The sequence below is a fragment of the Xiphophorus hellerii genome, chromosome 3 (genome assembly GCF_003331165.1).
Source record: "Xiphophorus hellerii strain 12219 chromosome 3, Xiphophorus_hellerii-4.1, whole genome shotgun sequence".
NCBI lineage: Eukaryota > Metazoa > Chordata > Actinopteri > Cyprinodontiformes > Poeciliidae > Xiphophorus > Xiphophorus hellerii.
Genome location: NC_045674.1, coordinates 11,880,903 through 11,904,776, shown reverse-complemented (window position 1 = coordinate 11,904,776; position 23,874 = coordinate 11,880,903). Strand labels below are relative to the sequence as shown.

At 39.8% G+C, this 23,874-nt stretch overlaps 1 protein-coding gene across 5 annotated transcripts in view; it reads left to right on the top strand.

The window, feature by feature from the left end:
• Window positions 1–5,612: 5,612 nt before the first annotated feature.
• Window positions 5,613–23,874, top strand: part of grik5 (glutamate receptor, ionotropic, kainate 5) — a 148,097-nt gene continuing 129,835 nt past the window's right edge. The window contains exons 1-3 of one of the 5 annotated variants that reach the window (XM_032558288.1): window positions 5,613–6,017; window positions 6,227–6,382; window positions 10,341–12,205. The gene's annotated coding sequence lies outside the window, so the exon portion shown is untranslated. The remainder of the gene's footprint in view (window positions 6,018–6,226; window positions 6,383–10,340; window positions 12,206–23,874) is intronic. The other 4 variants (XM_032558290.1, XM_032558291.1, XM_032558287.1 and 1 more) reach the window with 4 other exon arrangements.

The window sequence follows — 23,874 nt, the reverse complement described above, 5'->3', positions numbered from 1 at the left end:
TGTGTCAGTGTGTGTGATGGAATGGGAGAGACAGCACATGGAGACTCCTCCCGACTTCCTAAAAACTGCAGCTGAGGGTCACAGCCAGGGGTGAGGCTGTGTCCGCCGCTCCGCCACATAAACACTCCTCATGCACAGTCTGAAAAAAAAAAAAAAAGTTCAAAAAATCTACAATTTTTTGAACTTTGCATCCAAATGCCCGTACAGACGCATCACACACAGCCTGTGCGACCCGAGGGAAACTCTTGCGTGACATGGCTGCAGTCTAATAGGATCAAGCATGAGTGAGTAATAGGTGATCCAGCACTGTCCGCCCACTGGACACAGACATCTTGAGATGCGCATTATTTCATGAGATGCAAAGTGAATAGGTGAAAACATGATGATGATGAATGGTGTGGGGGTGGAGGCTGTTTGAAAGCAAAACAGAGGAGACAGCGCCGCATTGTCACATGCTATTTTTGCTCCCTGGTTTGATTAGGCGACAGCTTCGCCGGACAAACCAGAGCTGATCTTTCCAAAGGCTTCCAGTCTCAGCCACGGATCGGTCCCCCAGTCACACACCACACCGCTCTGCGCCCAAATCATGAATGAGAGTTCATCGTTAATAGATCCCGCTGCTTATTCTGACAATCTGAATGGACGCTAGAACTGATTATCTCTTCAAAGCATAACTCACAAATGCAGTTGTAAGCCCGCAGAGTGTTGACACTAGCAATTAAAAAGCCAAGTCATGCGCAGTGACAAAAATCAATGATTCAACACTCTGTGGTGAGTTTAATAGCTTTAGAGGACACGGAGAGCTCATGGGGCCGTAAGGTTGAGGAACAGATCTATATCAAAAACACGAGGCGGACTGAGCCGAGAGGAGTAGAGGCGCCCCAGGCTGCAGTCCCAGAGCTGTGGGGGGGAAAAGGGCGACACGGGACGTGGTATAGCACCAGCGATGAGCTCCAGAGGAATTTAACAGGGGTGGGCAGAGAAAACGAGCTTTAACTTTAATATAAATGCATAAACAAACCTTTATGCCAAACAAAATAAACAATCAGCAAGTCAACAATGACCTGCATGAAATGTTGAGTAATTATGCTCAGATTTGCATAAACATTAGATTATAACTGTGGATGCCAGAATTTTACCCTGCAAATACGGAACATTTCATATGAATGCGGTAAAGTTCGTATACAGTATAGATGCAAAAACTTTACTGCATTTCTAAGTATTTATAATAAAACTGTTCAAAGTTTCGCCTTTTGCTGGTTTGCTAATATGTTTCTAACACACACCTGTTCACGCCCTACACACCAGCGGCATCTTAGGGCTCATGTTGCCTTTAAAAACGGCTCGGAAAAACACGTAACGACATGTTAGCAATGGATTAAACGGTTATAATGGCAGAAAAAAGTGCCGGGGTTAGAAGGTACAGATACAGGAAGTGCGGGAACTCCCTACTGTATCAAGTCGAGATAGAAATAATAGACAGTTGGCCACTCTGAGGTAAAAATAAGCAAAAACAGCTTCCAGTCCAGAGGGAGCACGGCTGACTCTTTAGGTGGGCAATGCCCCCCAATGCCCTCCAATGCCCCCAATGCCCTCCAATGCCCTCCAATGGCCCCAATGCCCTCCAATGCCCCCAATGCCCCCCAATGCCTCCCAATGCCCCCCATGCTCCCCAATGCCCTCCAATGCTCCCCAATGCCCGGGCCTGGATGACCGTCGCTGCAGATTGGTTTCATGCTGTTGTTTGTTTTCTTCTTATGTGCCTGAACATTGTAAATAGTGTGTCAGCTCCATTCAACGGCGTCCTGCATAAAGTGTCAGGATGCTCTGCTGAGAGGAGTAATGATGCTATGGATGTGTATTACACACAGGCGTCTGCACATGGCACTGCAGGAGTCCGAGCGGCACAGTTCACAATTCCCCGCAAACCGAGCTGCTATGTTTTCATAATTACAATTATTTGAGCTGACACTATCAGTTTTCATTAAAGTTGTGTCCATTATTTCAGAATGTAAACACTGTTTCACTCCATCTTCTGTGCATTAGGATGATGGCGAGGAATTAACTGAACACTTCTCGTTGCATATCTTTGTTCTCGTTTTATTTATTTAATGTAAACAGTCTGGTAATGTGTCCACAATACTTTACTGCGCTTCATTTATGATAGTCGGGCTTTTGCAGAATTTATTAGCTTTAATTTAAACCGATCAAGAATCCAATCTTTAATTTAAGTGGTGATATAAATATTGGCACCTCTGCTGTTAATAATTTTTACAGCCATCCTTTAGTGGTAGCATAGCACTTAGTCCTCTCCTTTAGCATTTCACAAGATTTGAGGGAGAAATCTAGTATCCATCATCCTTGCAGAATCTCTTTAGGTAAATCAACAAGCTGCTAATGTCCAATATGCGGTCCAGGGGCCATTTGCAGCCCTCTGAGAGATTTTGGGCGGCCCCCTGACCTCAATTCTAAAATTCAGTTTATTGACGCAGATTTACACTTCTTCATCTTCCAGGCCAACATTTTTTTTCTGAAAAATATTACTTGCAAAAAAGAGGTTCTCATTTACTAATGAAGTTTATGCATTCATCTTAAATTTGCAGTAACTAAAACAACAATTATTTACAACAATTTGACCTTTACTCAAAGTCAAACCAACCCCAAGAAATTAGAAAGTGTGGGCCTGTCTTATGCTAATCCAATCTTGCAATACCTTAATGTTTTGTAGCTATGATTTACTGATCCACTGTCTATAAAAATCCAATATTTTTTTTTTATTTTTAATTACTATTTAGCAGATAAAATAAAAATAAAAAACCCTCAAAACGTTTGTTTTTATAAAAATATCTTGCATTTTTGTGGCCCATGTGCTAATTTCAACTTTATAATTTTGGCTCTGATGGCGAAAAATTTGGACACCACAACTTAAACTGACGTCAGAAGTTAGAGTAAATAACAAGAGATGTAAAACGATATTATAAATAGATACAGTCATTACATTGGATGTTAATGCTTTTTGTTGAGGGGTGAGAAAGGTTTGGGAACAAGTGTCCTAAATTATCTTCCATGCTCTCTTCCCTTCAGCTCAACCGACAGGATTTAGTTGTACAGCCAAGGAAAAAGATTGATTTTGCACCTTTAGAAAATAAATATATGTTGATTAGCCTTTTCTTTTGGCCCATGACTCACATAAGTTACATAGGATAACTCTGCTTTAGTTTTTAGTTGATTCATTTCTTATATTCAAATCCACCTGCAGAGTTTGATGCCCAAAATTCAGTCTCATCTGGCTAAAACTTATGGTCCCAGTTAAAATCCCAACAGAATTTAGGAAACTCTACATGTTTACGTTTGATATGGTAGGACAAAAACCACTGCTGACACCAAGATGCTGCTTTCAAGCAGCTTTCAAGCTGGGAGTGTTTTGTAAAGCATCCCTTATGATCCTTCTATCAAGATAAACACGTCCAGCCTTGAGTTCAATGAAGAAAAATGCGTCTGTTTTATCATATTTATACCCGAGGCAAACACAAAGTCGTGGGTTGCTAATTAGAGGTTCCTAGAAACTCTCATCTTAAATAAGTCAAGAATATTTTTTGGTACTAGGGGCCTTTATTTGACATTAAATTGACTGGAAAGAGGGCAGAAAAATAAAGGGGATGACATTAAGCAAATGACTTTAAGGAAGCAGTCTAACCCAGGACGGCATCGTCTTCACAACCGAGTCACACAGAACCAAAGAACAGATCCAAATACTTCAGCTTATGTTTCAGCGGGATTTTAAAGACAGAAAAGCAAAAAATACATTACATTAGAAGCTATACATGTTTTAAGAACAGTGTGATCACTGGTAGTTTAAATAAATTTTAGCATGGATGTGTGTGATATTTAAAACGTAATAGTAGTAATGATCATTATTACTGTTATTACAGTTTAATTAATAAATAATAATGGAAAATAAAGAATGAATTAAGTAATTAAACGCTGACACAATGACTAACAGTGCCATGATCTATAACAACAAAAATAAAAATAGTGTCAAATAGTTAATTTTAATTGTCAGTGAGTTTATCCAACTGCAATAAATGATAAATTTATTTTTAAACATTTTACACATCTGTGCGCCTGCTTACATGTTTGAGCTACCGTAAGATTTCTTTAAATGTGTTTAATGCAGCAAAACCTCAGATTTAGAGTTAATAACATTTTCAAAGTAAGTTTGTTTATGATAGGAAATTAGACTTGCATCATAGACTATAAAACAAAATAATTATATTTACATTTTTAAAAAATGGGATGTTGAAAATTATTTGTAACCTTTTCAATAATCAAAGGAAAAAAATCTTTATTGCTGGTATAGAAATTCAACCTTCAACCAGCTTTCTGAACGCTTCCACTGGTATTATAGCGAGGACTGCAACTAATGATTATTTTAATAATCAATTATTCTATCGATTATTCTGATGATTAATTGATTAAACAGATAGAAAATAGGCACATTCTAGATTTTCCATTCAACTAGTCTTTCTATACAGTCTTTGAAATACATTAAAAGATGGAAATAAACAAATAACTAAATTCCTTTATTAAATAATAAAATAAACATTTTGTTGCATAAAAAGCAATAACATTGATTTCCTTTAATGAATTTGAACTGATTGATTGTTTTTATCTTAAATAGAAAATGTATACATCTCTGGATGAAATTAAGCGACCACTGCATTGAACCGCATGGTTATTCCATCAAATATTGATTTCTGAACTCTTCCTGAGTTAAAGCATTAGTATGAATATGAACTTGTTTTCTTTGCATTATTTGGGGTCTGAATGCACTGCATCTTCTCCGTTACTTTGACCAATTCTCATTTTCTGCAAATAAATACTAAATCTTTGCTTGGGATTTCGGTGACATATTGTCATTAATAAAACTATATTTTATATACTTATAAAGAGTAAAATCATTTTATGAAAACCATTTTATGTGGTCTCCAGAGCTGTAAATATATCTCTCTACATATATTGTGCAGATTTGGCTTAATTACTACTTTGAGTTCATTTTTTTTTTTAGCAAATGGCCTTATTTTGAGTCTGTATATGCCAAGTAGCGATAAATTGATTTCTAAATTGACGATTATTTCAATCATCGCTTATTAATCCGATTAATCATTTCAGCACTTTTTTTATGGGTGAGGTGAAGCTTTTGCAGTTGTAAGGTCTCTTTACCATCACCCTAAGTTTTTGCTCCATCAGATTTCAGTCGGTCTCTGTGCAGATGTGTGTGCGTGTCATCGGGTGTGAGGCGAGTCGTGTGGTGGTTTGATGGTGTTTGTCACCCCGACCATGGAGCCATGACAAACTTTGTCAGCCTAGTTTACCCTGCTGACGATGAAACACATCCTCATGAGTTTCTTCTGTCTCCCATACTCCCTCCTCTCTACGTAGATGTGTGAAAAATGCTCCAGATGACCAGTTTTTTTCTCTTTTTTTTTTCTCTTATCTGATGAAGTGACAGAAAGAAGAACGGATGAGGAGTGGAGGAGAGCAGATATTCATCTTTGAGAAAAATATCTTGGAGGGAGAGAGAAAGAAGGAGTAAAGGAGCGGGTGCTGGGAAGGAGAAACAAGGGAGAGGAAAGAGTGGGAGAGAGTGTGTGTAAGAGAGAGAGAGAGAGAGAGAGAGAAGGTTGATTAGATTGGAGAGAGCCAAGGAGGTACGGCTGTACTATTGAGCAGAGGGAGTGCGTGACTGACTGAACGCCGAATCACAGCGAAGTCCACAGCCAGGCGGACGAACTGGACCTAAATCAACAAATGGAGACTGAAAAACTGGATGGATACTGCGTATAAAGGAGGAAGTGTTTGCCTTAATGTGTGTGTATCTCTGCATCAGAGCTGCGAGGAACCCACGGGGAGGCGAGGGAAAATAGCGGACAACTCATTCGTCTCCCTTGGAAGCAGAGCTGTGAGCCAGAACAGAGTCAACCGGGGGACTCGCTGGGATTTTGAATATAATCTCAGTAAGTACTGACACAGGTGGGGAACGGGAGTGTGTGAATGATTGTTTCAGGATGCTTTTTTCATGAAGAAGCATTAACAAAAAAATGGGGGGAAGCACACCAGTGATTTTTCTATTGTGACATGCATTGTCAAACTGCATTTTTTCCCCCCCCTCTGATTTGAACATGCAGCCCAGACTTGACTCTATGCGTTTGTGCCTCTTCCTCAGCGCCGGTGTGTGTGTGTGAGTCAGTGTGTGTAAGCTGATAATAGCAGCTCCATTGGTATTCAGCGGAGGGAGCTCCAGGATCTCGCTGCGCCTTTTCCCCGGGATGGGATCACAGAGCAGGGATTGTGCTTGCCTGAGGAGAGCCCGCTGAAATGGGTGAGTGTCCGCGTCTCTCATCCCCCTCCCAGCCTCATCACTCCGTCCTCTTTCACCTCAAATGTGTCACAGCTCACCGGTTAACTCATCTTCCTCCCGTTTTAGTTTCAGAGCGTTTTTTCTACTTCTGAGGGGCTCCTCTGTTTTCCTTGCTTAACCCGCTCACCCCGCCGCTGCCCCACCTGTTTCCCTCCATCCCCTCGCATCCCCACACCTCTCAATCATTCCCGAAACAGAACTGTCCAGCTTGATGGATCTGGATAAAATTGGACTGGCTCACTTCATTTTTTTGCGCTTTGCCCCCCCACATCCCACCCCATGCCACTCCACACAGCATTCCCTCTCTCCCTCCATCCTCTCCTCCTCGGCTGTGTCACCCCTCCCCCCTTTCCTCGCCTCCATCCTTCTCTCCTTCTCTCCTCAAGCTCTTCTCCACATTCTGTTTGAATTGAGGCTCACCAGAGATGTTAGAATCTATCCTGACACAGGCAATCAGCAGTGATTGGTGTGTGTGGGCGTGTGTGTCAGTCACCTTTTTAGGCTTTATTTTGGTGTTTTGGGCCAAAAAAAACAAAAGGTTATGAAGTAGATCAGTGTAATTAATTGCTTCCTGCCTGACAGATGTGACACATGCAACGCTGAACCCCCTCCTCTTCCTCTTCCTCTTCTTCTTCTTCTTCTTCTCATGTCTTTGTACTTCACGCTGACATACCTTCTGCACACCAATTCACACCCAGGTACATGCCCTCACACCTGCAATGACATAGCATGCAAATGTTCCCAGCGGAGGGACACACAACAGCCGACGCTAAGCTCTGACCTAACTAAGTGTGCAGGAACACTCACACTCCCGTCCTAAACGATCCTGGGAGGATACGGTGTCAGAGGAGGGCCATATCTATCCGCAGAGTCGTATTGATTGGAGCTGATAAACTGAAAAGGCTCTGGTGCTTTATTGCAAATGAAGCGTCGCTTCATTGTGCTCTGCAGAAAGGAAGGAGTCATTCACCCGGTTTAATGAGTTCGTAAAAAGAGGTAATGTAACTCCTGCATGGATCTGCTTTTTTCTGTATTTCCTCTGTGACTGAAGAGGAGACCAATCCCGAAACTGTGAGCAGAGGGAGTTTTTCTCAGGATTCAATAATTCATATTCAACAGGTGCTAACTGTTGCATAGTAACAGAGAGACAAGACAACCTGTTAGGGAAGATTTGACACCTTGCTGCTATTTTTAAATCATGCTAATTGTCTTGTCTATTTAACCAAAGAGGGTGTGATTTTAAAAAAGTAGAGCAATAAGAAGGTGATGGCAAGAAATCCAAATTTCTTTAAGGTAAAACAAAATCAGGGTTTCATCTGCATGTGTCTAGATCACAGGTCTGCAACCTTTACAATCCAAAGAATAATTTTTACCCTCGGTACCGCCTCCTACTACTGGTTCAGAGTCGCATGTGGTACCTGACCTTTTGAAAAAACTTCTTATAATTTAAATTTTGAAACAAAGAAAATCAGAAATTATTTTCAAAAAGAGGATGGATAAAAATTTTTTGTGGGATGTTAGTATTTTTTTTAATTATGAAAAAAAGAACATGCTTATAATTACAAGAAAATAGCTCTAAAAACATGTTGCTAGTGCTTTTAATGTCAGACTGTTTTGGAATTGTAGTTAAAATATTAAACGAAAAAAAGCTAAATACTTATCATCATCCATGTTTAAAAATATTACTTGTTCTTTTCTTTATTTTTTTTAAAAATCAAACTTATTAGGGGCCGTTGTGGCGGGTCCAAAGAGTAAATTGGAGGGACCGGAGCCGCAGGTTGCAGACCCCTGGTCTACATGGACGATTGCTGAGCAAACTGGGAGAAATGGGCAGTTTCCCAGGGTGGCATTAGAAGGGGGGAGCGGTTGTGTGTTTGTGTGATGAGGTGATGCATTAGAACCAAAATAAAGCAGAGAGCATTTTTGTGCTTCAGTAGCGCTCCACATGACTGTTTGGTTGAGTTTGACAGGTGATGGATGAGTTTTGTTAAACAAAATTTAAATGAAAGTTTTTTCTAATGATCAGATTTATCCCCTTACTTCTTAACTTGTGTTTTGAGCCATTCTTTACCCAATTAACTACAATCTTTAAATTGTTCACCTATTAGCCACATGAAATCATGTTTACGATCAACAGCAAAGGTTCAAATAGTCTCTTTGATTTGCTTTTGCAGATAATCATATGAAATTATCTTCATTCAAACAATAGCTTTAATCAAAAATTATAATTTGAAATGAATTTATAATTACTCTTCCTTTCTGTGATTCAAAATGTTTTTAATAAAGCTATTGGTGATTCAATTATGCAGCCAGAGTTTGGAATGAGCTGATTTTTTCTAGATCTATTGAATAAACTTAAACCTAATGCATCCAAACTAAGAATTTCCACCATTTTTAGTTTATATATGCATTATCAATCAGTGTCTTTCATGCACTTCTTTTGACACTAATAAACATCAGATGAAGGGCATAGAGTTGAATGCATGGAGTGTATGCATGTGATTTAATGCATAAATCACATATACCATAAATAATCGTGTGATTTATTCATTTCGGTATAAAACTACCACATCCATCAAAGAACCTGCAGCACATTTTCTTAAAGACGTTTGTAAAAACAGTCAGGATCGGTCAAAATGGGAATCAGTCTGGAAGAAAAAGCTTGAATCTCTAAATAAGATGGCAGAGAAAATGTTTCTTAAATGGAGTTTTCTCAAGCTTTATAGAGTAATACAGCGCCGCCCCTGACCCACCTGTTGCTGCAAACTTTTGGTACATTAAATTTTGCCTCACATTGAAAATAAAAGTACAAGTTTGGCATTTCAGAAATATCAATAGTTGTGGAGTGGAAACTGACTGAGAACCAAACAGCCTCTTCACAGCAACGTCCTGTTTTATGTCTTATGTTTTTTATGTTTTATCTTATTTTACCCACTGTAAACAGTTATACAAATAAATGTATTATTACTACTATTATTGAAACCTTCATAACACTATTAAAAGCAAGCTCTACCTTAAAAGATACTTCAACTAATTTACCATCAGCAAATTGTTACAGTTGTGTTACTTTATATAAAGAATAAATAAAGCAAATGAGTGTATATTGCAGCTTTGCTTAAGTTTACATATAAAGTTCACATTAACTTTAAATAAGTGTCCAAGGTAACACTGTTTTAATTGTAATAATCAATATGTTGCATTATTTTAGCAGCAGAGGGATTAGTTTCCGGTTTGCAGCTGGATCATGTTAAACATCTGTTTTGTATATTTGTGTGAGAGCTGTGATACTTTGAAACCTTAAAAACTATGTTATTATAATCTAAACCACAAGGTTAGATTATAATAACAATTCATTTTTTTTCAGCCTAACATTAAAGTTATATTATTTAAGTGAAGTATGTCGTTCAGACTTTGCGTTTTTTGATCTGCAGACACTCAACATTGATTTTTTTAAAATAACAATTTGAATTTGGGAAAAACCACAACACTTTAAATAAATCTGCGTTTCACTAATGCTAAAACTTGGCGTTGCCATGCTTCACCTGACGCAGAGACTTGAGGAAGAAGAAGACAGCAGAACGAATTGAATGAAACCAGTAAAGGTGTAGTTATTAAATTGCACAGGGGGAATAGAAGAGATGTCATGTGGAGACTGTGTGAAGATGAGCTTGTTAGGGGAGCGAAAGGATCAAATCTTAACGTGAGTGCCGAGGACTAAGGAGCAAACAAGCAGCAGAGTCGGAGGAAGAGTGACAAGGACAGAATAGACAGCAGGACGACAGCTAGGGAGGAGTGTGACAGGCAGGAGAGTGACATGCGCGATAAGGCAGAGTGACACAAATGTCGCCAAGCTAACCTTTCATGCACTCTCACTCCTCTTCTCTTGTACTTTTACCTCTCTTCTCCCTCTCCTTTCTAGGCCCCAAACCTGGGAGCGGTGGTCGCCGAATGGGCAGCGTGGACACCAACATGTTCCCTTCAGCAGCTAGCTTTCCACACCTGACCATCTCCAGCATCTCCAGCATCTCCAGCCGTCCGCTGCAGCCGGCGCTGAGCCTGCAGAGTTGAGGTTGGGGTTGCCTGGAGCCGTCTGCAGGAAGCAGAGAGAAACAGGCCTCGGAGGAGTCGACGTGCCACCAGCCAGTCAGTGCATCAAGCAATTAAGCTGCTTGAACTTCGTCTGAAATGAAATATGATGCGGTGATGCTTGAGCAGCGGTACGGAGCTTTTGGACGTGTACGGATTTATTGGCTGGATATTTCGTTGAGATTACGACACTTTTGGGGCGCAACTCAGTGCCGGGTCACTTTCTCCACATAAGTTTGTGGGCAAAGGCGAGTAATTGAAAATCACCCCCCCCTGGGAGGCTAGTTTTTATTTTGACTTTTTTTTTTTTTCTTTTTCCAAAGGAGCAACTTCTGTACCTGAAATTTCCTGTCCCTTCTCTCACATTGCAGAGAAATACATTATGAAGCAGCACCATTCTTCTTCATCCTCCCTCAGTGACGGAGAGAGAAGAGGGACAGACTGTCCAGAATAGATAACGAATAAGGAGACAGCCACTGAGCAAGGGAGGAGGAGGGGGGGAAGCAGAAAACAGAAGGACAGGTGGAGAAAATAACACGAAAGGAGACAGACAGAAGAGAGAGAGCGAGAGAAAAAAACAGAATTAACTAGGATTGTCCAGAGTCCTTTTTTAGACCTCCTGTAATTCGTCTGGGGTGTGTTGGAGGGTAGTTAACGCCATGGGCAGGGGAGGGGTCAGGATTTCAGCCAGAGGGGGGGCTTGAGTTCACTGTCTGGTCTGAAGCTGCTGTCTCTGTGTGTTGGTGTTTGAACTAAACCATGGCCCGGTAAACAGACACCTGTACGGACTGACAGAGAAGCTCTGAGACAGAGAGGAAGACAGCTACACAGCCGAAGTGTCAGGCAAAAAAAAAAAAAAGGCAGCAGACATCCAGAGCTGGCAGAGCCGACGTTCTGCATTTCATTGTTATTCCACTCAGTGTTTTCAGAGGAGGTAAGAAAAAGCAAAGAGGAGCATCCTCGTGTTTGTGGCTCCTTTAGGATCCATCTAAGTCAGTACTGTTGCACTGAAAAAAGCCCAATATACAGCAAAGGGAGGGTTGTTACTAAAAAGGAAATCCAGGTTGGAAAGAGAGAGAGGGTGGAAGGCAGACAGAAGCGGAGCGAGGGAGCAGGTGTCAGAAATCCTCCCCTTCATCTGCTTGTCATTTACTCCTTTATGCTCGCTCGTCGTTTGGCACAGGGATTGATTTTCTGACGCCGCCGTTACTCCTCCTATAAGCCCTCTGCGGTCCCTGGGTGCAAGCAAGACAGAGGAGAGCAGAAAAAGACCACAACAACAACAAAAAAGGGAAAGGATGGAGCCTTTCTCATTGACTGATTTTTCACTCCCTGCTTTTCCAGTTTGTCGAGGTGGCCTCTTGTTATTTCTTCTCTAAGTAAAGCGAAAGAAGAAAAACACCCACCAAATCAATCCCTCATTCTGTTTGTACTCAAGAACTGAATCTCCCCTCTCATCGACTGTTCCTCTACATGGATTACCTTTTCCTCTGAGTTTTAAGCACTGGCTTGCTCCAGATTTCCTCCACTCCTCCCCTCCAGTGACAAACTCCTCTAACTCCCCCCGCCAGCATCCGTGTCCCCTCACCCGCCGGCTGAGGTGCAGGAACTCTGTGCTCTCGAATCCTAGCGCCCTCGTTGAATCACCACTACAGCTATAGTATGGCACGGCCCCTCTGAAACTGTCTGAATCATTCTGTAAGTAAAGCCTCTTTCTATCTGTCTGTGAATGTATGTCTTCACATGCTCACTACAGGTCATTAGCATTCATTAAGCTCATATATTGTGAGGCGCAGGAGTGGTCTGTCTTACTGCAGCGTTTGGTTTTATGGTTCCTTCACAGAGGATTTGCTTTCCTGTGCTTCCTCTGCTTCGGGCAGAGTGTGTGTGTGCGCGCGCGCGTGCTTGCGTGTGTGTGAGAGTCTGCCAATATGAGTTTGATCTCAGATCCAAGCTTGCAAGAGAGTCAGTGTCAGAATAAGGTACATGGGGTGCTTTACCTTGGTTGTGTGAACCCCCAGGGTTAATTTGAGCTAATTAATGAGATTTTTTTGCACATTTTTCACTTCTGATTTAATGTTCTAACACTGCTGAGGGTCGAATGGAAACTGGATGCATCAGCTACTGAGAATGACTCCTTGACTTCTTTATTGCCTGCATTTAACATCCAATGCCTTGCAGAGATGTTTATATCCATCGAACCTGTGCAGATTCTGCTATGTTGTAGCCACAATCTTCAATGCATTTTACTGAGGTTGGATGTGATGGGTAATTAGTAAACAGAGTCCACTTGGTGTGTAATTTAATCTCAGTTTAAATGCATCTTTTCTGAGAAGACCTCAGTTGTTTGTCAGAGGACATTACTGTATTTGTTGCTGCTCTTGGCCAGGATTCCCTTGAAAAACAAGTTTTTAATCTCAATGGGTTTTTATTCTGGTAAAATAAAGGCTAAGTAAAAAACAGCATCAAGAAGAAGCAATTGTGGAGAAGGTTAAAGCAGGATATAACAATCTTTGCACATGAAAAGACTATGCAAACCTAAAAAGACATGGATGTCCACACTGTTAGACCTTTTATTGTAATTTTACAGTAACTTACTGGCAACACTGTTGCCAGCAAGTTACTGTAATTACCATTCTACAGTACCCTTACTGGCAACAGTGTTGCCAGTAAGTTACTGTAATTACCATTCTACAGTACCCTTACTGGCAACAGTGTTGCCAGTAAGGGTACTGTAATTACCATTCTACAGTACTCTTACTGGCAACACTGTTGCCAGTAAGTTACTGTAATTACCATTCTACAGTACTCTTACTGGCAACAGTGTTGCCAGTAAGGCAACAGTACCCTTACTGGCAACAGTGTTGCCAGTAAGTTACTGTAATTACCATTCTACAGTACCTTTACTGTTATGATATTTCACAGTTAATTTTTACTGTGAGTGTGCTTTACAGTTATAACTGCATTACTGTAAATGTAGTTTCTAGTATAATACAGTAATTGTATTTTATAGTAAAGCTGGTCTACTGTAAACTTGTTTCACAGCATAATGTCAGAGTTTTACTGTAAATTAAAGTTTACATTTCTTTAAGATAAGATTATTTTACCATAAACCGAAAAATTTCATAAAAGAAATTTTAGTCCAAGTACTGTGAATAACAGGTATTTATTTTCAGCAGATTTGTAGAAATAAAATCCATTTACATATTCGCAATGTCATAAAAAACAATGTCACAATACAATATAATGTGCTGTAAAACAACAAAACCATAGAACACATTTCCTACATCAGAAGAACTTTTATTCCATTTGTCAAACAAAATCAGTGGGATCCATCTTGTGGAAGCTGAACTGTAAAGAATAAGACAGACAATGTGGGAGGTCATGAGATGGTCAGGAAGTTATCTACATTTTCAAATCGACAGGAAGTTGACAAATTAAGCTGAAGTGACAATGTTCACATGCATAAAATCTTTGTCATAAAGCAGCATTAAGTTGATAATTTGTTTTAAAAAAATCAATTGGACTGAAGTGATAATAGAAGCTGCATAAAGAATGAGCAGGACTGGCTTCACTTCAGGTTTTTGGATTGTTTATGGCAAAAGCAGTCAGTCAGTCTTCAGTAATTCAAAAGATTGCGTACTACAAATGTCCCCAAGGGGACGATGAAGTACAACAATCTTTTTAGTCATTTTGTTGGTGCTGACGGATTACTGCAAAGGTGTGCCAAATAAACTGAAAACTGCATAGTATAAAAATACACCACACTTAAACGACTACACACTTATACATTTCTGTGATTTATTAAGGGATGCAGCGACATCCACTTTTTACCACGGACACAGAAAAGATGTAGGCTACTCTAAAGGGCTATTGTGTAGGAATCACATGGCATTTATAAATAATCATTAAAATCAGATTAAAAAGGCTAAAGTAAAGTCAGAGCATGCAAGATAGGAGGAAAAGACAACAAAATAATAAACATTTACATTTGGTAAAATACTTACCTAGTTGGAAGTCCTCCATTCAAATTCAGCAAGTCGTTGGAAGAAGGTGGTGATCTGGGAGTTGACACTGACTACTTTCCTCTTGACAAGACTTCCCGTCTTGCGGCTTGTACCGACTTTGGCTGTGCATTTGGTACCAACATCTGGATTGATCCTCACAAAGAATCTTTTAACAGAAATAAAATATATTAATTGTATTTTTTAATGACGACGTACAATACAGCAATCAGCTATGGTTCTTCATCATCAGTCAAACTGTCATTAAATTTAATTCATAAATTGCTTGGTGTAGAGTACTTGCCATTGTATCATCTCCAGCGTGGTGGATGCTGACTCCTGATACTCCAGATTGAAGACAGAATATGACCCAAAAAAGACAGCAAGGACGCTGGCAAAGTCATGTAGTTGCTCAGGCTGGAAAATACCTTCTCCTCCATACTGACCATCCACCGGGTTGCAGACATCAAGCTATTTCCTAAAATAGACAAACCCTTGTCAGGCTAACGCTAGTGAGTAAAAGTACAGACTACCATAAACAATTACATACATTGCTACGAAAAAATTATAGTGATAGAAAATATTCCTCTTACCAAGCATGATTACCCTTGGTGTAGTGGGTAAGGTCATTTCCATTTCAACAGACATCTTGGTGGAAGATACCTTTAAAACATAAAAGGAATACTCTCTTAAATATGAATTACTGGTAGTAATTTATATTTAAAGGGCCAGTTCACCCAGATTACAACAGGTTTTTGAGAACCTCATCCCGGAGACTAGACTAGATTTTACTCCTACATCCTGCTACCACTCTGAAACAGCGGATGTGAATGACAGTTTGTGGGGCTAAATGCATTTTTTAAAGCATTACATTCCACAAGTGTTCAGTCTGACTTCTGCAATGGCGGTGACTCCTGTGCATGTGGGACCTGAATGCAGAAAATGTTCTGAAGGAAGCAGGACATTGCTCTATTCCACATGCAAACCGATAATTAGCTGTGTGTTGATGTTTCTTCACATGACTACAAAATTCTGTAAATTCTGAAGTACAAATGCTGCAGAATTTACACCTGTACATAGTTGCACCTGTTAGTACTGACTTAACTTTAAATTTACAGGAGCATGGTTTAAACATGTGAACAGTCCTTATGTGTAACCAGGGTTGGAAATTAACTTTTTTGTCCACCTGCCACTGTGGCTGAACAAACTCAAAAAATAACAGAAACTACTTTAATTTTTTTCACCTTTGTCCTCATTTACAGACTCTTATACACTATGTTGGAGATGTAATGGTACTTTTGCAGGCTAACCAGCTGTAGAAAGCTGAAAGTTATAGATTAGGTTAGCTGCTCCTCTACATTTCCAGACTATTTTGTGGATTCAAATATGTTTGAAGAGCTGTCTTTTTACCTGTTGTCTTGTCTTTTGAAGAGATGAAGCTATGTTAGCAGTCAGCAGGACAGAACTGCACAGCCACTTGGAGGGAAAAAGCTTGGGAGTTAAAACAAAAAGTCATCTGAAGAAAAGAAAAAAAAGAACAAAGTTAGAAATTCATCCTTGCTGACCTACGTAGCTAATCTGCACTTTTAACATTTGCAAGATCATGGTTTAAACAAATGAACAGTCATTAGATGTAAAAAAAAAAAAAAAAAGAGAAGGGGGGGATCAATTATCAGTTAAGGTTATATTGTTCGACAAAGGATGTAACAACAATGCTAACAGACACTCAGGCACTGAGCTAATCTCAACCCAAAGCCGCCCGAGGAAGATTAAGCGGCAAAAGTCAAGCTAAAACCTTCAACGGTAAAATTAGCACCTTTGCTAATGTTAATTCCGAACCAGCTCAAAAAATAACAACATCATATTTTCCTTTCTTTCACCTCATTTACAGACACGTAACTTATAACGTTGCAATATGCCAGTTATATAAAACACCAGAGTTAGTAACGTAAAGATAACGTTATTTTACCAGGCTAACCAGCACAAACCAGCTCATGCTACAATTCTAAGTTATAGCATTATAGCATGATGCTATAAGCTACGTTAACTCCATCTAAAATGTACATTTCCAGACTAGGTTTTGGCTTCAAACAGTTTTCTAAGAAGTGTTTTTTTTTACCTGTCTTGAAGAGCTGAAGCAGTGTGAGCCCACAGCACGGAGACAGAGCTGCACTTGCACTTGGAGAGAAAAAGCTTCGGAGTTTAAAACAAACGTCATCAGAAAACAGTTGGAAGCGAAGCCACGCTTGATGACGTAGCTAGATAAACTGCATGTTAATGTTAGCTAGGATGTGAAAAAAACAAAAGTACATTCTCTCTTTCTGCCTTAAAAATATGTTAACCACTAAAGGAGTAAAAATACAGAAACAGGGAACCATGATGAAGCAGCTATGATGACCGTTGGAAATCAAATATAATTCTTACTGTATATTATAAGTACAGTACCACTACTGTAATGTGTAAACAGTAAATTACTGCAAATTCAAAGCATACAGTAAATTACTGTAATACTATGTACTATACCCATAATGCATTGCAAATTACAGTAACTACTTGTAAAGATGTCTTATGGTAGGGTGACCAAACGTCCGTATTTCCCGGGACATGTCCGTATTTCACGTCCTGTCCCGGGTTTTTTTTAGAAAGTGAGGAAATGTCCTGTTTTTTAAATTACCTTCATTGGACCATTATATTTACAGGCACTAGGACACTGCGCACGGCCCTGCGTGTGACGTAATCCCTGAGCCGCGTCAGTGCGGGCAGCCCTGTTCTTAATCAGAAGATAGATAGCGTGGCTGTCAGTACGAAAACAACATAGAAAGCGCAAATGTATGTTTACCTACTATTTATAAAAGAGTTTCCCCGCTTTCAGACACCCCCCCCCCCCCCCCCCCCCCCCCCCCCCTCGCTACAACGTGTCCTGGTTTTCCCAACTGAAAATATGGTCACCCTATTTATGGTAGTTTTACTGGGCATTTTGTGGTATTTAACTGTAAAAAATAAAGCAAAGGCTAACAGTGTATGATGACCGTTGGGAATCAAATATAATTCTTACTGTATATTATAAGTACAGTACCACTACTGTAATGTGTAAACAGTAAATTACTGCAAATTCAAAGCATACAGTAAGTTACTGTAATACTATGTACTATACCCATAATGCAATGCAAATTACAGTAACTACTTGTAAAGACGTCTTATGGTAGTTTTACTGGGCATTTTGTGGTATTTAGCTGTAGAAAATACAGCAAAGGATAACAGTGCATGTAAACTGAGGGCAAGGATGGTATTAATAAAAAAACAGACACGAGTAGGAGTGGGAAATATGTGCTCAAAGTTTTATTATGATATTTTGTGTTACAATTGTGATACGGATAAATGAGGACTATTTATTGCTTCATTTTTAGGTTGCTGTATGACTGAGACTGTGTGTCACAGCAATCACAGCCCCACAAACACAAATACTGCTCTTCAGAAACATTCCCATTTGTAACGCACTTCTTTAGGACAGAAGAAGTCTACTTTTAACTTCTATTTAAGGAAGTTAAAATAAGTTATTTGATCTGATATAATGTTTGTGTTCAGTGCATTTTTCTACAAATCACACATAAAAAAGTGTGATTTGTATCACTAAACTACACACAGTAAATACATTTAATCATACTTTCAAATTTATTGATATTTATTAATACTCTCATTGAACAAAAAATAGAGAAAATGGTAAAAATACTAATTCAGACAATACAGACAGTGTATTGTGACACTAAAAATCAAAATTCTTATCAGGACAAGAAATTTAGCACCTGGTGGAGTTTCACATCTGATAAGCTTATCATAGGAACTGCTTCTCCTTGAAAAGCTCTTCAGGACTTTGTCAAAGGGTCATTAGAGGAATACTGTTGCTATGACTACCTGAAGGAGGAATGTTGGATGGAGCAGGAGCTTCTTAAAGAGACAGAGGCCCAATTTCAATACTTTAAATTATGAAGTCAGATTTCTTCTCAGTCATATTTGATATATAGAGCATTTTATAACAACTGAAGGTAACATAGTTACTTAATAATGCTATAAAATTACATTATTTACCTGTAAAATACACAACACTTTAAGTTGTCAAACTGATAGTGAAATATACACATCATATATACCACAGAAATATTAATTATATTGGATAATTATATCTGCCCAATATATTGGTGCATTCCTAGTTAGAAACTAACCCTATAGAGACTGAATTTTTTTTCTCAGAAGAATTTCAGTCTCCTCATGTCCCAACCCCAAGAAAAGCAGCAGAGCTGAATGCAAATGCATACTAATCTGTGTTAGTCTACCACCTACAATACCAATAGAACACATTTAATGTTTTGGTTTTAATTTAACAAGATGTTTAGAAGTACATGGACGACAATGAATGAATAGTATTGCACAACGGCTCCATGTCATTTCCAATCCTCTCAATCCCCAAATGAGCTGCTTGAATGAAACTCAACACTTATCTACAGCCCCTGCAATATCCTGCATATTAGTAAGCTCATCTATCTCCATGGTCACCTCTTTATGCACTCGCACAATCACCAAGCCCTCAATCAAGATAGTACCTTCAAACAGACCAATGAACTGTGAATAACACCATTCTACAAACTCCCAGTGCTGAACATTTCAGAAAGGAAAGATTTAAAGGGGATGAAGATGGAAGGAAAATGAGGGGGGGTAGTGAAAAACTATCCTGGATACAGAAAAACAAGAGGAGGAAGAGAGAGAGCGTGAGGGAGAAAGCAACAGAGAGACAGGCGCAGAGGAGGGCAGCGGGAAACAGCGAGGAAAATGGGAGAGCACGGGTACACAGAGGCCGCAAGGCAGGAAAAGACCTCTGCTCCATGGGAGCACTCTGATGGGCTTAGCAAAGCCCCGCTTTGTTCACGCTGTTGGTCAGCCTCTCAGAATTAAGCTTAACTAAATAATACGATTACTGCAGCTGCACACTGATAACACGCTGCTGCCGATCCCCTTTGTCACTGTCAGAAAGACCAGAGAAGAGAGGAGGAGTGGCATACGATGGCATCAAAGGCATGACAGATCCGACTACATTACACTGTCACAAGGGCCCGAGCTTCAGACGAGAGCTGGTTTCACTTTTTATCTGAAGAGTAGCCATGCAGACAAAGATACAGAGGAAAAAAAAATGTTTTCTCCACAAATGTCATTATGTTCCATCACGCAACAACAACTCACTTATCTCTCCTTGTCTCTAATAATGCGCTTTCAGATCCAAACGCTGCATATTACCTGACTGTACATGTGAAAGCATAAAAAACAGCCAGACATCTGGCCCCTAAGCCCTGTTGTTTACTCTGCTTCCTCTGTGTGGGCATTTTGTTTTATGTTTCTCTGCTTGACAGCTTTGACACAAATTCATGCGAAGTTGACCTTGCAGTTTGAATCGTAATAAAAGCTCAAATCCCAAGCTATGTTGCACATTGATACATGTTCTCCCACCAGCAGATAAATAGTCTTCCACCCCAGGGGAGAGCAGGGGTAAAAAACAAGCGGGCAGCAGGTACCACCGTCCAGTTTGTCCCAGCAGAGGTGGAGAACGTCTCTCTGTAGCCCATGGCTCCCGGAGTAGAGAGCTAATATAAAGACTGGGCTTGGCTCAGCCCCCCTCCTACTAGGTATGAGGTATTTCCACTCTTCTCTCAGTAGGAGCAACCATTTGCCTGCAGAGCTAAAGATTAGCTTGGAGGAGCAATTGAAAAGACACATTTGCCACGTGATGGTGTGTCATGATGAGAAAAAATGTTGGAGAGCTGAGGCCACACAATGAAATCAGTAAGTTATGAAACACAGATTTTACTTTCTGTTCGTTTCTTCAGATTCTATATTCAGAACTTTTTAGATTTTCCACATTTGTATTAGTACTCATTCACCAGTTTTGTACATCTAGTGACCAAAATTTATGAGCTGTTGTTCCTTGGATTAACAGTATTTTTTTTTAAAATTTGGACTATTCTGCCTCTCTAACACATCAATATGCTTTGATTTATCAATATACAATTTAATCCGTAATCTTTGGCTCCGTAACGTTTTAAGGTCTGTTCATTTTTCAAGACGTTTTTATTTTCTATGACGTCACCGCATTTGCTAAACAAGGTCATTATTTCCGGCTTATCAGTTTGTGAATCCGCCATTTTTTTTTTTCTCAGCGATTTTGTAGTCCAAGTTTCGTTTTGCAAGTAGACAAATCAACATGTTCGGTTCTAGCGTGTATTAACCCACAGTGTTCCTTACATTGCCTCCCACTCCTCGAAGTGTCTGGTTAGATTAAGTTTTTTGCACCCACTTCAGTGGGGAAAGTCCGTTTTGGAGCATTTACGGACCTCCGCCAGTAACGTTTACGGACCACTCTCTGATTGAGGGGTCACTTCCTTCTCTCTACTAAATGAAGTACAGAGCAAAGCGGTAAGCGCCAAATAAAACTAAAATAACAGCGAAATTTAATTTACACATAAATATTGTGTTAAAGATAATGAATTATAATAACATCCGGGCCATTGGTTTGATATTAGCATTCCGCTTCTGTTAGCGCTATGTGCTAGCAGCTAGCCTTTAGCTGCCTCCTACTGCCTGTTTTGAATCTATTTATTTGTCTTTGTTTTTACCGTTTTTGTCTTGGGGAACTCATGATCCAAATGCATTCAGTGACTTTCTTGACGCTCCTGTTACCTGATTCATTAATTATCTGCTTTGTTTACTTCATATTGTGGTAGCATTAATATTTAGGTATTTATTTGATATGGACACTATAGTTAAGCTACCAAATTGGTAACGTGACCTTTCCTGTTTTATCTGCAGTTTTAACTCCATGCTGTTATTTTTTTTTTATTTATTTTGAAGCTGCTATGAAGGACAAAAACCTTAAACTTCTGCTGCACAAGTTACTCAGCAAGTTGTTGCTAGGTAACCAAATAGTGAGTGAATTAGTAGTTAATAAACCAGCAACTTATTAGATTATTGATTAGTTGACCTTGAGAGGTTAATCTAAAGTCTTTCCTCTGTCTACATCTCCCAGAATGCTACACGGTTCTAGATGGCAGATCAGTAAAGTTATTGATCCGTCTATGGACATATTATCTGTTGATATTGATAATTTGTCTATTTTGATATAATTTGTTATTGATTTATTGATCACATGATGCTACCACCACCATGTTTCATGTTGTGAAAGATGTTTTCTCACCGCACATTTCGAAAAAGGCCAAAAGTTCACATTTGGCCTGTTTTGATGAGAGCTCCTTCTTCCATTTGTTTGCTGAGTGTATGGTTTCCACTCATTCTTGTTTCCACTCTTATATAAAACTGATTTTTGGAGTGGATGGGAAATAGACCTGAGCTGTGGATCTTTGCAACTCCTCCAGAGTGACCACAGACCTCCTGTCTGCCTCTCTTAAAGGCTGGCTCCTTGTCCAGCCTTTAAATGGCGAATAGCCATTTATTGGTATCGTTGGAATGTTTATCATGATTTTCCTATTTTTGGATGACGAATTGAACCGAAGTCTGTGAGATGTCAAGGCCTTCAGAGAATGTATGCTGAGATAAAACGGGACTCTACTGAATAAATATGCAATTTCAGAAGGTTGCACTAGATTTTATTTATGGGGTTAAAGGTTAACACAATAACATTAAAAGATACATTTCTAAAGGTTTTTTTTAGGTGTATTTGCCTCAATGACATCCATTCAATGAGGATTCATGTTGAATTCCAGGAATGCAATATGTAAGTGGAACAAATAAGCAGCAGTGTGCTTAAATCAAATGGTGTTTTATTTTTAAAGTCTTAAACGAGTAGAAATATACAGCGCTGAAAGATTATTTCAGTTTTTCCTCTCGACTTGCTCTAAACTGTGCCATAAATTCACATGGTTCATGAAATAACAATTTACCCTGAATTTTAGAGCCTCTCATCACCCTGGTTTGTTCTGCTTGGATCCTTTCAGATCACTGATCCAGTCATTTAACCAGGCCCTGAAAGCAGCTGCTACATCTAGCAAAACAGGATATGCTTCTGCTAAAAGCATTTCTAAAGCATTTTGCTGAAGTAAATAATTATTATGTTATCAACACTAAATCTATCATTTTGTCATCAACTTGGGAGTGTGACGAGCTTTTGCTGCTGCAGCCCATGACTCAGCCTCTGCTCCAACAATGAGCTAATTTGGGGATATGAGATCTGCTCAAACTCCTAACAGCACTTAAGTTTCCTCCTTTGATGGACCACCAGCACAAAGCAGTCTGCGCTAAACCTTTGCCTCACGTTGCGCAAATGAAAATGACTCTCGTTTGTTCAGTCCTGCTTGCTTCAGGCCGGCCGGCCTTGAGGGGAAAGAAGGAGTGCGTGTGTGACAAGGAGTGGACATTAGGACACACATGCCCTTTCCATAATGTGCTCCCGGCTGGGCTGTTTGGCTGGCCATAAAGTGAATGCTGCTAATGGCCTCTCCGTTAATGGAGTCATTAAGACTGGATTGCAAGGAGATAAAGGCGATGTGTGTAATGTGTGTGATCTGAGGTAGAAGCGTGATCATTTGTATATCTGTACATTTACTGTAACCATCTAGTGAATTTGTATTTATTCAGCTTTTTGTAACATATTTGCCAGACAGCAACAAAACACACGGTGGTGGTGTTGAGCATTAACATTAGTGGAAAAGGTCAGTTTCTGTTGGTGTGAATGTAACGTGGTCTGAGGCTCAGCTAATCAGTCTTAACCTGGCTCGCTCTAATCAGGCTGCCGGCTGAGGCTCGCGTCGCGGCAGCAGTGAGATTGCTGCGGCCTTGTGTGGCTGCTGGAGTGACAAACTGATAAGCTTGATCTCAGGTCAGTTCAGGACTCATTCCCAAGAGATTGTAGAGGAGATGGAGAAAGGCATTCTGGGAAGCCTTGCGTGTTGCTTTCATGGTGGCATGACTGCTCATTACATCCATGTCAGCCTTTTGAATCTTACCACAGGGTTAGCTTATGTCACCATGCCCATCGTGTCTCGAGCTCCAGTTGGTCTGGCCAGCCTCGTTCCTTTCTTCTGTTCCACAAGAAGCTGCATGAGAAAGTTAGCTCGCAGGCAGAAATAGCCTTAAATCACTTTTTCTAATTAAGCAGGGATGACACAGTGACTCAGGAGGATGGCAGGCTAAATCTGTCACTTATTTTTAAGTGTTTTTGTGCTTTGGAAACTTAGGAGAAATGTGGTCTGAATACATATGCACACCAACATTTTTATTTGGATGTATTTCTACATCTTCACATTTTGGGGCTACTTTGTGCTGAGATAGTGCAAGGAATTTCAACAAAATACTCTGAAGTTTGTG